We start from the raw sequence: 17782 nt of genomic DNA, 5'->3' as shown, positions 1-17782 counted from the left end.
GCCATCTGAAAACATTTTTGTTATGCTCCTGATTACATTTCCCGACCACTTTTTCTGTCTGGGGTTTTGGATAAACAAGGTTTTACTCTATTAAACTTAGCTTCCCTTCAAAAACAATTCCTCCTTCAAGACACCACTAAGTGTCCGTCCCAGTTTGTTTAAACACTCTTATCCAGATATTGCCCATACACCTGCCCTGACCTCAATATCTGCCAGTAAAGTCTGTGCTGTGCTGTGCGTGTGTGTGTGTGTGTGTGTGTGTGTGTGTGTGTGTGTCCTCCTGCACGCTGACATGACATGTGCACATATGGTGGACTGTGAGGGGGGGGGGGGGGGGTAAGATGCTACCTACAGGAATCCATGCAGTGCATATGTGATGAACTTAGAGCCCTTGACGTGTGTGATTATTAATTCATGTGTGCATTGGTTTAATCTGTCTGTAATATTACCGAGGTCTTCAGCATTATGCTCGATTGGTTTGTGATCATTTGTGAGCAGCATTGAAAAGCCCATAAAAGGCTTTAAATATTCATTAAGACATTTCCTTTTGTCCAGCTTTAGCATTAATCTTACCGTGTCTGTCTGACAAAGTGCACACATGTTCTGTTAAAGCCAGATGTTTATGCATGACTACATCTGTCTTTCAGAGAGAAAAAGGGCGGTTGGAAGACATGCAATGATTAATTTAACAGACAGACTTCACTTTACGATCCTGTGCGTCTGTATTGGACGCTAACAGGTTGTGCTTTCCATAAAAAGTAAGAAACGAGGAATGTAACATCTTTAACATCTTGTGGGAAAAATATTTCCCCGCCACCAACATACTTTGATTTATTGAGCTACAAACGATAACAGAGCTGTTGGCAGGAGGGGAAAAGAAATGTGTTTTGTGGCGGATGTTTTGACAGGTGGGGTGAATACCTGCAAAACTAATTTGTTCCCAAGCAGTCAGGTAGAGCTCTGCCCCTCCGGAAAAAAAAACTAACTGTCGGACTCCTCACATTCAGTCGTTATCCTTTTTAGGATTATTGCACCCAAGAGCGAGGAAATTGAAAGTGAAGCCATTTTCTCGCAAATGCATTCCCATATCTCTGATCACTTTCATGACTTGTTCTAAGCGTGACTTGCAGCAGTGCTGGCGAAACACTAACAGGAAGCAGCTGCCAAACTCAAACAAAATCACTTTCTTTCTTCAAAGGCAGCTTTTCTACCACGGTCCGCAAAGTAGCACTGATTTATCAGTTTAATGAGCCTCCAAACTTCTTCAGACTGGTTTGTTTTTCTGTGCAGCGGGATCACTGGGCAGAGCCTGAATGTCGGGATTTGGTGTTAGAAACAGGACAACATGGAAACGTGGAAATGTTTCTAATTTAAACACAATAACAGTGTTGTTTACAAAGTGAGAGGGGCAGGACTTTATGTAGACCTGTGCACTGTGTGAGATATTTAAGAGGGCATATTAGCAATATTGCACTTTTTTTTTTCATGTTTTATATTTGACCTCTTTGAAGACAGTTTGTGTCTCTTGAATTCAAAATAAATCCAAAAAGATAATTTTATTTGCCACTAAATTGGCACCAATTTATCAGACGGTAGACTGAAAATTAGGTTAGCTTCATCTGGCTGCATCGAAATGGTTTGAAAGCAGTGACATCATACCTGGACCTACATCCAAGAGAACCAATTGTAAGAGAAATTGTCTTTTTAGTAAATATTTTTTCGTATTAATTGGATAAATTCAGACATTTGTCATGTGTTTAACGTGAATGCTAGTATTGTGATTACAAAGACATTTTACTTTGTTGTGCAGCCTTTGTATCCATATGGAACTTATAGTGGCACAATCAGCACCACAGTGCCTTATTTTAACAGTGTGTGTGTGTGTGTGTGTGTGTGTGTGTGTGTGTGTGTGTGTGTGTGTGTGTGTGTGTGTGTGTGTGCGTGTGTGTATGTGTGTATGTCCAGAGGGTTGGATGTGTTTGTAGATTAGAGGCATGTATGAGTATTTTGAGGAAGATGTAGGTTAATAGATGTCTTCGTCCCTCTGACCTGAATAATTCATCCAGTGGGAGGCGTCTGTGCGTCTCTGAAGGCTCTCTCTGATTGGCTAATCAGGAGGCTGTGTCTCAGGGCTCTATGTGCTTCTTCTAATACAATATGAGAGACCATGTACCTGACCTGTGTCTGTGTGTTATATTTGTATAATGCTGTGACTGCCTGCCAGGTCCGCTGTATTCATTTTAAATAAGGGATACGCAGATTGTGAAAATGATGGATGACACCAATACTGATGTTTTACAACGAATTGCTGATTCCATCAATTTCAATCAATCAGTTTGTCCAACAAAGAAAACTCTCATCAACAGTTTGGTGTACGAGTGGCATCAGTAAATTGATAAACATTGGCTACTGATATTGCTCCATGTGCTATATGTGCTGATGTCTATCAACAGGGTCTTAAACAGATACATTGGTGCGTCATTACTTTTGTTGATTTTGTTGGGATGTTGCCTTTTTTCCTATTTATACCTTCCTATTTTCTTTCCCATAAATACTCTCTAACACTCATGAAGTAACATTAAGAAACCAAAGGCGCACGCACACACACACACACACACACACACACACAATCTCTCTCTGTCTTTTAGTCTCTTGTGTGTCCGTCTCCGTTAGCGTGAGACCACCTCCCCTGGGATGTTCTGAAACAACGCACAGCCTGAAGGGAAACACAAAAAACATAAATAATAACAAAAACAAAACAACTGTAACGAAAAGAAAAAAAAAATACAACAAATATAAAAACAAACGAGGTCCGAACAGGAAGCTTTAGAAGAGGGAGGTCTGCTGGTCGTGTCAGTACAGGAGGGATCTTCTTTTGCTTAGTATTTGTTATAGAAAGTGGGTTTTTTTAAAGCTGATTTAGAGGATGGAAAAAAAACACAAGATTTGTTTTCATTTTCTGCAGTGTGCATAATATGAATATATTGCCCAGCCAGACAGCATGTGTTTGTGTTTGTGTGTATGTGTTGTATTGTTTTTCCATCCATCGTTTGTGAGTAAAGACATTTCCAAGAGAACAACTCTAGAATTAGAACAGAGGGGTTTAGTAGATTAGCCTAATGTTATCAAAGCAGAGCAACTTCAGTCTTCCTCATGCTTTGCAATGCAGTCAACTCTGAAACAGCATTATTGCGTCAGTATTCGGCCCGGATAAACAGTAGCAGCAGTGCAGTAAGTATTTTTGAGTTGCACCCAGCTGCATGATGAGAAATCACAACAACCCAACCAGCGATGAAATACAAGACCAAGAGTCTACTGATGGCGGCTCTGTGAACGCTTTGAGCTGAATGTTTGCTGATCTACTCACAATAAATATGCTAATATGTAAGCGTTGACAGCTGAGGCTGACGGATACAGATACCTTAATGTACACAGGGTAATCTATTCGTTTTAGTGATGTGCACACTCAACAACCTGTGTGTGTGTGTGTGTGTGTGTGTGTGTGTGTGTGTGTGTGTGTGTGTGTGTGTGTGTGTGTGTGTGTGTGTGTGTGTGTGTGTGAGTGTGTGTGTGTGCTATTGTGGAGTATGTTTATTTATCACTCTGCAGCAAAGGTCACAGTCACTCTGATATTTTAAACTGATCCACAGTCGAGCAGCTTCCCTGTAAAGTCCTTATTTGTGGAAAAAGAATAAACTCACAGAAGGGGTGAAGTGACCTTTTACAGAAACATGAACAATAAACTCATTGATCGCACACACGTCTGAACTTCAGTTTATTGCTCCTAACCTTCTCACTGTGGCCCAATCAATGGACACACATGTTTACAGATACCTCGCGCCACAATGTGCTGTTTAACATACAGTACAAACGTTTCTACCTCCTGTGATGTGCAGGCAAAGAGAGACATGTATTCTTCGTTTAAGGTGATTCACTGCGTGTCTGTTTTTTCCCCTGAGATTACAGGCGGATGCCAACATCTGGCCCGTCACTGAGGGAGTCTGTGCCAGCTAACACAACAGCCTTATCAGTGCCGGAGGATTATGTGTACATTACAAACCTGTCAGTTTACCACGGAGGCTGAGCCAGCCAGGAGAAATAAAAAACCTCTCAGCTGGATGGTGGCATTAAAGGTTCAAATGCATCCCCAATATGTGAGAGAAAATAAGAAATGTCATCAGAAGCCAGAGTTTGTGAGTGTTTGGAAGAGAAGTGAGTCATGACTCGTAAAACATCAAACGAACGAGACCAGAGCGATGAGACGAGGTAAAGAGAGGATAAAAGTTTGATTCCAGGTGTGTCGCTGCACTGGTTTCAAATTCATTTCATGTAGTGACTTCATGTCCTCAGGCTCTGAGTTACGTGTCTATTGATTTTCTGCAGCGGAGCTAAAAATGCCAAGCAAGCAAAAGAAAATCATTGCTTGTGAAACATTTAGTTTTTATTTATTGTTTGTATCTCGAGATGACGTGTGTTTCAGGGATTTATTGGCATTTTTCAGTGTTCAGTGAATGTCGTTTTTCTTCAATGTTCTGCAGGAAACCACTAAAGTGAACGTCGTCCAATGTTTCTTATCCGCACTGAGCAATGATTTAAAATCCTGCAACACGAGATCAGACTGAATGCCAGTAAATCCTTAAAACTGAACACAGAGCTTAATCCCATATCAAAGGTTTGTTCGGCCTTGACTGAGCATAATTGTAAAGATCATAAGAAAATACTTCTGTTGAAAATGTTTGGACATATGAACATATTTTTCCATCTATCCTACCTCCATTATCATTTCCACTTTTCCTGTTCAGGTTCATGAGCGGCTGGAGTCGATCTCAGCTGTTATTGACCAAGAGGTGCGAAACACCCTGGAATGGCTGCCAGCCAATCACAGGGTTAACATACAGTATATAGACAACCAGCTGCATTCACAATCCAACCTATGGGCAATGAAGAGTCATCAATTAAGCTAACGTGTATGTTTATCTTTGGTGTGTTGGAGGAAGGAAGAACCGACGCAATCTCCACACAGAAAAGCTCCTGTCCGACGGGATTTCTGTGTCAGGTAATAAAGTCCTAGTCTTCAGTCGCAGCGTTGTAGTCTACTTGGCTTACTGCTTCGACCTCCTCTGTATTCTGGACTTCGACATCAACGTACCTTGACTGATTAGGTGACTCTTCGTCTGATTGTGCACTTTATATTCCCCATTTTATAAACGTTCTCTGACAACATCTGCGCATGGTTAAGTCGTGAAAAAAAGGAAATAAATCTGCAGACTCCAATCATTCCCTTTAAATTGGAACACGCTTCATCCTCATCTCCCTTCATGAGCGCTGACAGTGAAGATTACGAGGAAAGCACCAGGTGTGGATGTAATGTACGGACGTAATTCTGCTTTGGCTGGATCGTTAAATTCTTAAACTGGACTCAAATAATTAGTGTTGGGGATACAGTATAAGTCCCACAGCAGCAATCCACAAACTAATGAGCACCAGGGGTGAGGAGAGTCTGGGATAGTGGTGATACTCGTCCTCCGTCATCCGCTCTGCTTGCTCGCTTCAACTGAAAAACAGCACTAATGAATAAACACACAATACAGAGGGAAACATACAGGTTGTGTTTAATCAGACGATTACTGCAAAACTTATGTCCTCTCCAAAAATAATCTCTCTCCTCTGCTGCAGAAGGATGTGTAATTAGGGAGCGTGTGCAGAGGAAGTACAGTACGAGCAGACGAGTTATTGCTGAAACGTCTGTCGGGACGCGAGTGTAAAGGAGAAAAGCATCCCAGGCAGCTGACTCTTTATGATAAAGGGCAGAGGGAGGCCGGCCAAAAACAACAATCTGCTTCTCCCCCTTCAGCTGGGTCTGTCATTTTCGTTTTAGGGGAAAATCGGGAGACAAATGTTGGAAATTTCGCTCTCAACTGAAGACAAACAGGGGAGGAAACGCAAGCTTCTTCACAGCCACCAGAAAGTGACCAAAAAGACAAAAACCTCACATTATCAGAAATGCATGTGAAAGAGCCTCACTTTACGTGGCCTCACCATGACCTCACCTGCACCTGAGGCTTTAATTTGCACCTCAGACAATGAATCAGCTGAGTGTGTGTGAGCGGAGTGGAGCTTCATTGGATCATTAATCCCCCCCCACACATCAGAGGAATGTAACATCGGAGAGGTTTATTGGCGCAAGGTTTCCATATGACGGTTTATGCATTTAGCAAAGCAAGAACTGGGTCAGTAACTTCTTGACTGCAAAATGCATTCATCAGTCAACGACAGCTCCACTGTCCTTTTATTGTGAACAGAGGTTAATTGGCCATAGAAGAAGTCAAAGTTGAAATGAAATAAAAAGAGGATGACAAATACAGTATTTCTAATGCATGTGTGTGACTCGGGCCTATGTGTGTAAGAAGCATTTCTCTAAATATCAGAGTGTAAACCAACATTTCGCTCAGGGATTAAAGAAGTACAGTATATAGATTCAAAAAATAAATAATAATAAATAAAAAAAAGATACACTGGAGATGTGCTGGATGTATCATTGTTTCATTGCCGTGCAAAGTGTATATAATTATCTCAGTATGGTGATTATATTGTTATTAAGGTTCATCTATCATGTATCATGTAACAACACAAACACGTCTGTCAGGATTTAGAGAGCATGAACTTCAGTCACAGTGAACAGGCAACACCTGTTCTATTTGTTACAGCACTTGGTGTCTGTTGTTTCACTTGCTTTCATTACTAATTCATGTTGGTATGTGATCTGTCACGTTTTGTTACCCTCAGTATCTCAAAGCAGCCCGATCCAAAGTCACAAGCTTAACCTCAACAATCCAAAAAAAGTGCCACGTCTGTCTGCCAATCATCGTCAGCGCCTGTAGGAGGAGTGAAAATGCTTTCGATGACTCACTTCATAAACAAAGCCAGAGAAAAAAAAGAGAGAGAAGATCTCTGAGCAGCATGAGGCAGTAATGAACAAGGGCTCTACTGTTTGACATCTTTTGTCTGCTGCCATCTCCAGCATCACTGCTGGTTTTATCCTGTCCCAGGTGTCTCTCGTGACGTGTGTGTGTGTCTGTGTGTGTGTGTGTGTGTGTGTGTGCGTGTGCGTGTGCGTGTGCGTGTGTGTGTGTGTGTGTGTGTGTGTGTGTGTGCGTCGGTAGTGATTCACTTCCCTTTCAGACTCAGCGAGTGATAATGATTTAGTTTTGGAGCAGCAGCAGCGCAGGTTGGCAATGACGCAGGTTGCCTTGGCAACAGCATGCAATGGCCTACGAAAGTTGACTATGTCACACGACTGACCTTCTGACAACTACATACACACACTCTACAAGATCTTTTACTCTCCAGGCAATCATTACAACAACAACTATGAGGATGAGGACATTTATTTGAATACTACACTGTGGTACAGATTTGATTTCCCGCTAGCTCACAGTGATATCTGAAGGCAGACAACAACACGACTGATGCATTTATGCGGTTACACTTCCAGGTCAAAGACAAAAAGACAAAAAAAATCTTAAATTTTAAATTAGGTTATACAAAAGGAAGGAACTGTCCCAATGAAAATCAAAGATTTGAGCTGATGGTTAAAATGTGAGAAAGCTGAGCTGCGCTAAGTGGAAACGTGTAGACATATCCCTGTGAATTAAAGGATTGTTATTCGACATCAGAGTGCCTTTGACTTGGCTCAAACATTGTTTTTCATCCGGACCCATCCCGGTTCCTTTTGTATTAACTGTTAGATTTTTGTCTTTTATCCTTGAAGAACAGCTGATTCCTCCACATTTCTAACCCAGTGCAGCACTCATTTCCAGCCCCCCCCCCCTTTCCCTAAAATTAAACATTAAAGGATAAAAATGTAGAAATCAAATAAATGAAAATAAAAGGTGCAGTGGAGGAGCTTTACAGGGGTGCAGGTATGTGCAAGATGATGGTGAGTACAAATATCTTCCTGTGTAGGAACACGCACACTTTTACCTGTACTTTATTTGACTGATTTCAATTTGGACTTTACAAAACAGATTGATGTGACACAGACATCTGCTGCAATGTTCTTCCTTCACCCATTGTGAGCAGTTAAGATTACTCCATACACACAAACAGATATCTTTGCTTATCGTTTTGACTGAGCGCCATCTGTCTTTTTAATTAGCGTTTTCTCCTAACATGTGTTTGTGTTTCTGTGCAGCTCAGCTCCAGACTGCTCTGGAGTTGTGGTTGTGGAGTATTTTTCATCAGATGTCTTATGTCAGCTAACAAACCCAAGGACAGCTCAGCAGAACCGTCGGTCTTGGCACAAGACCACAAGCTGGACTTACAAAAAACACAGTAATAAATCCAGCTGGCAGCCGCCTGAGGCTGCTAACATGCAGTGTGTGCTGCATACAATGAGGATGGGCTGCTTGTCCTGAACATTAACTCTCTGTCTGACACCATGCAGGTATGAACATGAGCTCCAACTTCACAAACAAATACAGACTGACAGCTTCATTTCAACTTTACACTTTTTTTTCTCACCGTCTGTCACATTTATTTCTTGAACATTTTCACACCCAATCATGCCCTCTCTTTCTTCCTGTAGTGCATTTAAAATTGAAATCCCTTTCACACCAATGTTAATATTAACTGGAGGAACACTGAAAGTGTAATCCAGCTGTCACCTCTGCAACATTGTGACGGAAACTAACAAACTAACAAAGCAAACGATATACAGTCTTATGAAAAGCCAGAGGGATAAAAATCATAATACTCTGATTTGGAAAAGAAGTGTATTCTTGAATTTTAATAACTAGCTTGTGCCGTTTCTATGAGGTAGATCTTTCTGTTGTCCATAAAGGACATTTAAAAAGTTCAGCTACCTGTAGGATTGAGGCCTGAGGATCAGGCTTTTAATGATTTTGATGCAGTCAGATAAGCTAGCTGTCAGCTACTGTAAGTAGCCGTTATAGTGAAGAACTAGGAAGAACTAAAAGTCAAGTTTCTCATGTTTTCATCCACTGAAGCTACAGAAATATTGTCGGCTTCATCTGCTGCCGTATCCACCCTCAGCCAACGTAAACATTGCATCGCGTCCAAATGTCTAATCGGCAAGTGGTGAAAACGTACTTCTTGTCCTTGTTCGGATTAAACAACCCGCTGCAAAACAATAATTCACCGTTTCAAAAGAAAACAAAGGACGTTCAGAAGTCTTACTGGATCTGCTAACAAGTTAGCTTATAGCCTGAAGGCTCGCTCTGGTGTTCAGTGGGATCAGTGAGAGAGGCCTTCTGGGAGTTGTAGTATTTGATTTAGTTTTAATTCAGTTTGAAATAGATATTCTGCTTTTTCTCGGTCAAGAAGACACCAACAAAAAAAAAAATCACATTTCTACTACATATATGACCCAATTTCACTACAGATTCATGTTTCAATGGGTATTGCTTTAAGGAATGACTCTGCAATTTGTTTTTATTGTTGTCATGTATATCAATATTTTTACACAGCCTCCTATCGTATCGTGTTGACCCATTCTCTATCCACTGGTGCCCACGACTATAATCTCCTTTTAGAAACAGTCTTCTATCTTACAAAGCGATCATGTACATTTCTACAATTAAAACTTGAATCACCAATTAACCTAACGAGCGTGTCTTTGGATTCTGGGAGGAAGCGGAGAGAGACCACGCGTTCACGGGGAGAACATGCAAACTCCACACAGAGAGGGATTCAAACCACTGCACCGCCACGCAGAACCTTTTACAACATTTATCTAACAACACACTTTCTGAAATATGCTGATGTAGAATTAAGCTGATTGTACTCATTGAAAGCCCAATCCAAAGTTTGACTGATCTGGCGAGCTTCCAGCTGAATCAGCAAGTTCTCAGGAAATATTTGTGTTGATATTTTTAGGCAGCTATTTGGTTTGAAAAAAGACAAAAGAGTCATAAATCAAAGTGCTTTGATGGCTCTCTGGAGCTCTAAGCACATGTACTGTAGTTGAATAAACAAGACCTGGCTGCTCTGAAACCCAAACCTTTGAAAGACATTATGCAGGTATGAACAAATATTTATGTATGAGCAGAAAGAGACAGACAATTTTCCTCTCAGACACAAAAATATGTGAATATTTTGACTTTTCTGCTTCTCTCCTCATCCTTCATACACCTATTTCAAACCTGTCATTCACACACGTGTTCCCCCCGCCCCCATTTACTATCCACCTGCCATACACAGACACGCATTTAAACTTGCATATACACACACACACACACACACACACACACACACACACACACACACACACACACACACACACACACACACACACTGCAGAGAGCAGAGCTGCTGAACAAAGCATTAGGCAGTGATGGGAAGGCAGGGCAGAGGGATCCTGTCTCAGTCTGGACAGGCAAACGATCCACTGATCCATCAATAAATCCTCTATCTGTTATAGTGCTCAGTGCTGCTGCACACTCCTCCCTGCTGCTCCTCCTTTTCTGCTCCTATAGCCTGCTGAGCGGAAAATAGAGCACGTTCGCAAAAAACATACAACGAAAAAGCAGCCAGAAACACTAAATGATATTGGCAGGCATCTTCAGCAACTCTCATACATATTCAGGGTAAAAACTGGGGACAACAGAGGGTGTGTGTATTCAGTGTGTATTCGCCTCCCGGTGACTTGAGTATGAGCCCGAGTGCAGCAGGACGAGATGTTGATCGATAGATTAAGCCTCATTAACATAGAGCCGATCATACAGACATTCACTGTACTGCCAAGAAAAGGCAAATTGATGCAGCATGCCCACACCCACACACACACACACACACACACACACTCTGGCAGCAGTGGCATTTACTGAGCGAGATGAACAAGCTCAAGAAACAACACACTGTCAAAGTGTCTGTGGAGAAACTCACACTGACGTGATGTACATTCAGTGTAATACTGTACACAAACACCAGAGTCGTGGGCTGAAGCTGATGACTCTGCTGAAGTGGATTCAACACCACAGACACTTACTCCGATGGTCGTTTGATCTTTATTGCTTCACCAAAAAAAGGGTCTAATGTGTATTTAAAGCTCCTGTGGCCAGATTTCACTTTCCCGTCATTTTGGCGCCCCCTGTGGACAATCTACAACCTCTTTGCTTAGCCTCTCCTTTACATATGGTCATTTTTTGTAATGGAAAATATCATCCTGCAGGCTATAGTCTCCCAAGCAGGCAGTCGAGGTTTAGCTCGTGTCCTGTGAGCCTCAATCACAACACAGCGACTCTGTTCAAATGACTATATTGTGAGACAATCTTATAATGATACAAGAAGGTATCTGATAAGATGAACAATACATAATGACCATTCATGCATTTATCCATGTGTCAGAATCACCTCCAGTCATGTTTCATCTCTTCATCTTTCCCCCTCTCTTGTACATTGTCCTGCTGTCTTCTTCTTCTTCTTTTTGATCCCGCTGCCAATTTGTTCTTTAGCCAGATGAGCTCCCATTCATGTTATCCTCATTCGTGCCATAGCGTCAAACTGGCAGGAAGTAATTGTATCATATGAGTCTTTACCCGCTCGGCGCCTCTTGACTGTGTCCCTCAAGAATTTAAAACAAACTGAGTCTAATCACAAATTGTGAATTACATAATGGTTTCTTTTGGACTTGAAGCACAGAGTCTAAGACTTGGACTTGATTGGGCCCTTCTTAGCCGAGGCGGGAGATCTACTTATGACTTGCAAATGAATGACTTTTGTCCAATCTGTTCAGACAAACACAGCTCTCCTTGCTCTCAGCTCTCAGCGCCGACGTCGCTCCAATTCATCACATGGTACAGATACGAAACATTAAAGGATTTATAAATCCTGCAGCTGAACTGTAGAAGACCTGAGGGGCCACGTGTGTGATCGCAGATTCAGCAGACAACCTGTACAGTGTGTGTGTGTGTGTGTGTGTGTGTGTGTGTGTTGGATGGAAGTAATTTTCTTGCTTTTGTTTATTATGAAAAAAAAAAAAAAAAAAAAAAAAAAAAACGCTGGTCTGTCTCTGTATAAAGATTGGCAGATTGTGTTTGTATTTTGGAGAAAATTAAATTACTGATCCATTTCTGGCACAAATTAAATATTTCTTTTGGTTCAGTGGCAATGTTGTTATAAGCTGTTCTGCCAAGAGAATATATCAAGAAACACACAAACAATACTTTCCAACATTTGAATAAAAGCTTTCGTTTTGAGACCGATCATGATGATGTTTATGTTGTAATTACATGACAATCAAAGCATTCATTTCAGTTTGATTGATGCTCAGGAGCAAACAGACTTCTGAAAATAACGTTAAGAGCAAGACATTTGTATGTATAAATTAAAGCTGCCGCCATAAAACCTCACATCCCAGACTGTTCTACTTCGTTATGTCCTTAATATGAGGATAAATATGCAGATAATGCATGTGCCGACGAAGCTGGTTTCCTCGTATGACCATTTTAAGTCCATTTATGTTCTCGGATTTGCATGAGAGTCATAAAATGACGTCACAGCGCCCGTTTCAAAGTGCCTCTGTTCTGAAGTGGAGAATAATCGGATTTTAAAAACCCTCATATTTCAAAATGGAAACAAATCGTAACCCCTCTCCAATAATTTCCTTTTTGCACAAATTGGAAGTGTACATAAAGTCCTGGGCCCACACTGCACTCACAGTTACCACTATGTAATTCTTCAGTGCTCTGTCTGTGCGTAAAGGTCAGGCTGACCAATATAAGACAGGAAATGATGTACGGCGGCACAATGGACTGCCTGATAACACTGAGAAGAAAGCTGATGGTCTCTGTCTTCAAGTTGGATGACTCAGCCCGCCAATGTGCCCTCTTCAAAACATCCTCTGTGTAGATGATGAGTAAAGCTAGTTAAGAGAACTTTCAGCCAGCTTTAATTCCCAGTAATGTTTGTTCTGAGACGAATTCTGCAGAAATGGGACTTGTAATAGCTGCCATTTTTTGGTGTTTTTTTTTAAATGTTTTACCTGAAGCAAGGATCAAAAACAGCAAGACAAGTGATGTGTGTGTCAGACAGATTAGAGCTCTTGTCGTGAGTCTGTTAGAACACGAGGCTGAAAATAAAAGAAAAGTGCTTCTTTTTTAAGCAGCATTAGATTCATCTTGATCCGATCTCTTGTGCCGATCACGAAGATGCACCTGTTAACGTCTTCAAGACATTTAGAGAAATGCGTTTGAAGTTTAAATCAACATTTGAAAAATCAAATAATGTAAAAAAAAATGTTTACGCTCACTTGAAGAGAAAGTGAGGAATGACGTGCAGCAAAGTTCCAGGGTCGGATTCGAACCCACGGCCGCTACAATGAGGACGGTGAGGTGCTAGAGAAAATGACAATATGCACCCCTATGAAAGACCATTTTCAGGTGCTCTTCATTTCTATAATTTACAATGAAGTCAACATGGATGGCTTTAAAAAAAAAAAAAAAGTTCCTCTTACTAAATAAAAAAACTAAAATACTAAAATCCAAACAGTTTCCCACTCAAAAAGAGAATACACTAAAAACCCCAAATAATGTAGACTGTGTCAAAAAAACAAACATCTAAAGCTGCAGCCAGGCAGTGCACAGACGAGGTCTTCAGGCAACGTTTCACATTGGAAGAGATCCATTTCCATTTTCAGAGCCCTTCAAACACTCACTGCCCTCAGGATCTGCCATTGGCATTCAGTCGTTTCATCCTCCAGCTCGAAACGCTAAAATCTGCACAGAAACAAAACTGTTCTTCGTACAACACAATTCAGGACACAAAGTGGAACGATAAACGCGGCCAAAGGCGGGGCCTTCTTTTTATCCACCTCAAACTGTCTTTATTGTCTATAGCACTGATACCCTACATGCGGTCCGGGCCCCTTTAGGGGAGGGGCTTCAGATGCTCATTCGTTAGACATCTGACCATCGTATCTATACACTTTATCGTAACATTTCCTTCTCTGTAGTTCAAATGTAGATCCTCAGATACTCGCAGCTTCAGGCCGCTCACCTCATATGACTGACTTTGGAACAAGTTGTTACCGTTGCTATGGAAACATCTGTGCAAAGACATACAGTTTTCAACACGGCAAGTGTCATTTCAAGTCCCCAGACAACTGACCTTTAAACGAGCCCCTCTTACATGTGTTTGGTTGAAATGCACGAGGGACAATGTTCTGCTGCTGTTAACATTTACTCACATGACGAAACACAAACACTGAGTGGAATATCTCTAAGATGACTATCACATTTAGAGATTGGTGGAGTTTGAACTTTTCCATATAAGCCAATAACAAGATGACATGTTTTAGGCGTGTCAGTCCAGACTTAGATTTCAGGACTATGAAAGGAGTTTCTATTCAAACCAATCCAGAGGTCAAATGTTAAAGCCCTTTCACACATGCACCCCTGAAAAGGACATCCTGCTCCTCAAAATATCCACTTTCACGCGTCACTCATTTTCCCGACCAGAACAGGAAGTGAGGGGTGTCTAAGGCCATGATTTGACATGAAGAAGTGGCTATTGAAATCACACTGTAATGTTTATAAAATATGGTAGAAAAAGCCAGATAGTCTGACGCCGTGGTCACAACTTTCTTTCTTCATTTTAATGTTACGTGTTGGACAAATTTACAACATAAACAAATTGGTGGAAAAAGCAGAAAAAGTTTCTCTGTGTGTATCTGTTGCAGGAATTGTCTTGCCTCCGCTCCTGCTTGCTTGCACTGAAATCAAATTAATTTTCATTTTATGTTAAGACCAAGTTAAAAATAAAGGATGATTAATGATTTGTTGTGTGACAATTCATCCATCCATTTTTATTTTTTTTTCACCTTTTTGAGGTCGGGTCGCAGTGGCAGCAAGCCCAGACTTCCCTAAACGATCAGTATTATAATAATGAACAGGAATAAGTTTATCAAAGAACATCAACAAGAAGGGGAGAATCATCACACATTGTGAAAGTACAGCAACACTAACACTGGGACCGTTGAAGTATTCAGGTTTACTACACAGCCCGGGTCTAAATGCAGAATCATAGATTATTTTTTTGTTCAGTGACTTCACTTCATAGTTGGTGCAACTCATTCAGTTTTTCCTTCCTTTGAAAAAGTCGAGTGGGCGGGGAGTATTTCGTCAAAAACCTCAAAAGCTGGAGGCGAAAGCTGAAATTCTGCAGGGAGAGGAAGACGAAAAGGAGGAGGAGGAGGAGGAGGAGGAGGAGGTGGTGGTGGTGATGGTGATGGTGATGGTGGATCTGCTGGGCATGCTCAGAAGTGCCTCAAGCCTAGAATAGAGCTCTGCTGACCTTGAGGGTGTCATATCGATCGATCGGCAGTGAGGAGCTTTGTGTTCATGTGAGAGAGAGAGAGAGAGAGAGAGAGAGAGAGAGAGATGGAGGCGTGTAACTCCGCCAAACAAGGTGAAAACTGAGACCTGCACTAATGATGAATCATTGATAAGTGAACAAGACAGGACTCTCTCCTTCCATCTCTCTTCTTTCTCTCAGTTTTTCTCCTCCTCTTCACTTTTCTCTGCTTCCTGGCGAAGGCGTCTTCTTCTTCTTCTTCTGACTCCATCTTGCTGACTTTTTCTCTATTTTTTTTTTACCCCACTCATGCTTCTTGTCAAATGTCATTTTTAGCATTTGCTCTCTTCTTCTCCATCTGTCTCTCACTTTCTCCACTTCACATTTCCTGTTTCTCTTTCAATCGCTCCTTTTTTTCCCCTCTCTTGACATTTCTGTCTTGCTCCTGCGTCAGAACTCAGGTTCGTGTTGACGCTTCCCTCCCTACAGGTGCTTGGAGGGCATGAAAACATACAGAAGCTGCTGCATCCCATCTCTGCCTGCGCCGTCTGATGATCTCTTTCAGGATTCTGCAGTCACTTTAGGAGAGAACTTATGTGTCATTTTGTGAAAACTGGAAGGCTTTCAGCAGGCAGATTTAAGCCAAGCTGCTAGTTATCGTGATTTCTTTTCCTCAGGCTCAAAATCCTTGTATTTCTTTTCTTATGTTTATCCTTATTACGATTTAAGCTTTAAGCTCACTTACAACATGAATATACATTTCAATTACTCTCGCCAAATAAATAATCAAACACCCTCAACCAGACCATCCAAATCCTGCACCTCAATATTCACATATTGTAAGTATTTCAGCTTATAGTCTTCTCTCCATATGAGGCGAGGGACTCTAAATCAAATTTCCAGGCATTTTGGAAAGGAGTCCAGAATATGTAAAATCTAATATTAAAGGGAAGTGTATCACCATGCCCAGAAGCGTGTTTGTTGGGTGTAAGAGTGAATGGGTATAAAATCTGCAACAACGTCTTTTAGCCTTGGCATTACTTCCCGTGAAACTTTGAATATGCAATGAAAAATAAGGAAGAAAACCTTGTACAAAACAGAAACAATGTTTCTCTGTGCAATCTATTCTATTACTATATTTCTGTAACATAATCTGTAATCTCTGGCAAAGTGTCTTTTTTGTGATGAATGTTGTGTGTTGTGCTGTGCTTTTGCTCTCCTTGTATTTTGATTTTGTCAAAAAAAAAAAAAAAAAAGGTTTCAGCTTGCTTATAGTGTATGTTTAAGAAAAGTATTAATATGTGATCATATCTTATTGTAAAGCTCTTCCCAATGCCCTCCAAATGGTAAATGGACTTGAGCTTGTACAGTGCTTTTCTAGTCTTCTAACTCCTCAGTGCACTTTTACACTACAGGTCACACCAACCCATTCACACACTGATGGCAGAAGTTTCTTTGTAAAGTGCCCATCAGTACTGACCCATTCATACGCTGCCCAAAAGGCAGAGGGAGCAACGTTAAAATGTTTTGCCCAAGGACACTTCAGAAGACATGTTGCTGCAGGATTGAACCATCAACCTCACGGTTAAGAGAAAACAAACTCTACCAACCGAATGGTGATCAAACTAACAATAATCAGCAGGAAACACTCTGAACACTATCACTGTGCTTTCAAACCTATTCATGTCAACACAGTGACACACAGTGACTGTGTTCAGTATCAAAAAAGTTGTCCTGTCTGTGTGTGTCAGGAAGCAGTAAGACACAGTGCACCAAATACTGCCCATGTTTATTGATGAGAGAGGAGCAGAATAATGCAGTCAGTATAAATAATGGAGAATGGCTCCAGCTTCTTTGACTTGACTCTCAGAGAGAGACCGACGGGGACTCTTCCCGAGTAAGTGAGGCGACTTAAGCTCTTCTCATGGACACCTGTTCAATATGCCATGACGCGCTCGCTTCACACCTTCTGATCACAAATTCATCATCATCATCATCATCGTCATCGTCGTCATCATCATCGTCGTCAGCACTGACTGTGTTCATGCGGGGGCGGAGATGTGCATCTGCCAGCACATTTTTATGATTTAGAAAAGAAAAACATTGCCATGTGAGTGTGCTTTTTCGATTGAATTGGCACTGGTTGCTTTCTCGTATCTGAGTTTGTATGAAGATGAACTTTGACCATCAGTCCGGTTTAACATGCTGGAGTTCCAAACCATGAAGGAGCCACTGTTTCTGCAAACTACTCAAAGTCATTTATCTCTCCAGCTTACTCTGCTGCCGCCAACCTCTCTCAACATCTCTTGATCTCTCGCTCATCCCAGCGTCAACACGCTGCAGGGAACACACATCTGGATCTATGTGGAGCACAGGGACGAGACTGCGTGTCGAGAGGAAGTCAAATATAGGAAGAAGGCCAGGATGAAAGCTCAAAGGGAAGAATCAGAAGGGCAAGAAGGTAATATAA

General features: G+C 41.4%; 1 protein-coding gene and 1 long non-coding RNA gene across 2 annotated transcripts in view; both read right to left on the bottom strand.

The window, feature by feature from the left end:
- The window catches only part of ntrk2a (neurotrophic tyrosine kinase, receptor, type 2a), an 86757-nt gene that overhangs the window by 46416 nt on the left and 22559 nt on the right, over nucleotides 1–17782 (bottom strand). The window lies entirely within an intron of this gene.
- LOC306841455 lies at nucleotides 16556–16919 on the bottom strand. Its single transcript, XR_013781523.1, has 2 exons — nucleotides 16733–16919; nucleotides 16556–16684 (listed from the first exon to the last, which is right to left on the bottom strand). It is a non-coding gene; the product is annotated as an uncharacterized lncRNA (long non-coding RNA).

The sequence above is a fragment of the Symphodus melops genome (genome assembly GCF_947650265.1).
Source record: "Symphodus melops genome assembly, chromosome: 1".
Lineage (NCBI taxonomy): Eukaryota > Metazoa > Chordata > Actinopteri > Labriformes > Labridae > Symphodus > Symphodus melops.
This window is presented reverse-complemented; position numbering and strand designations above follow the sequence as displayed.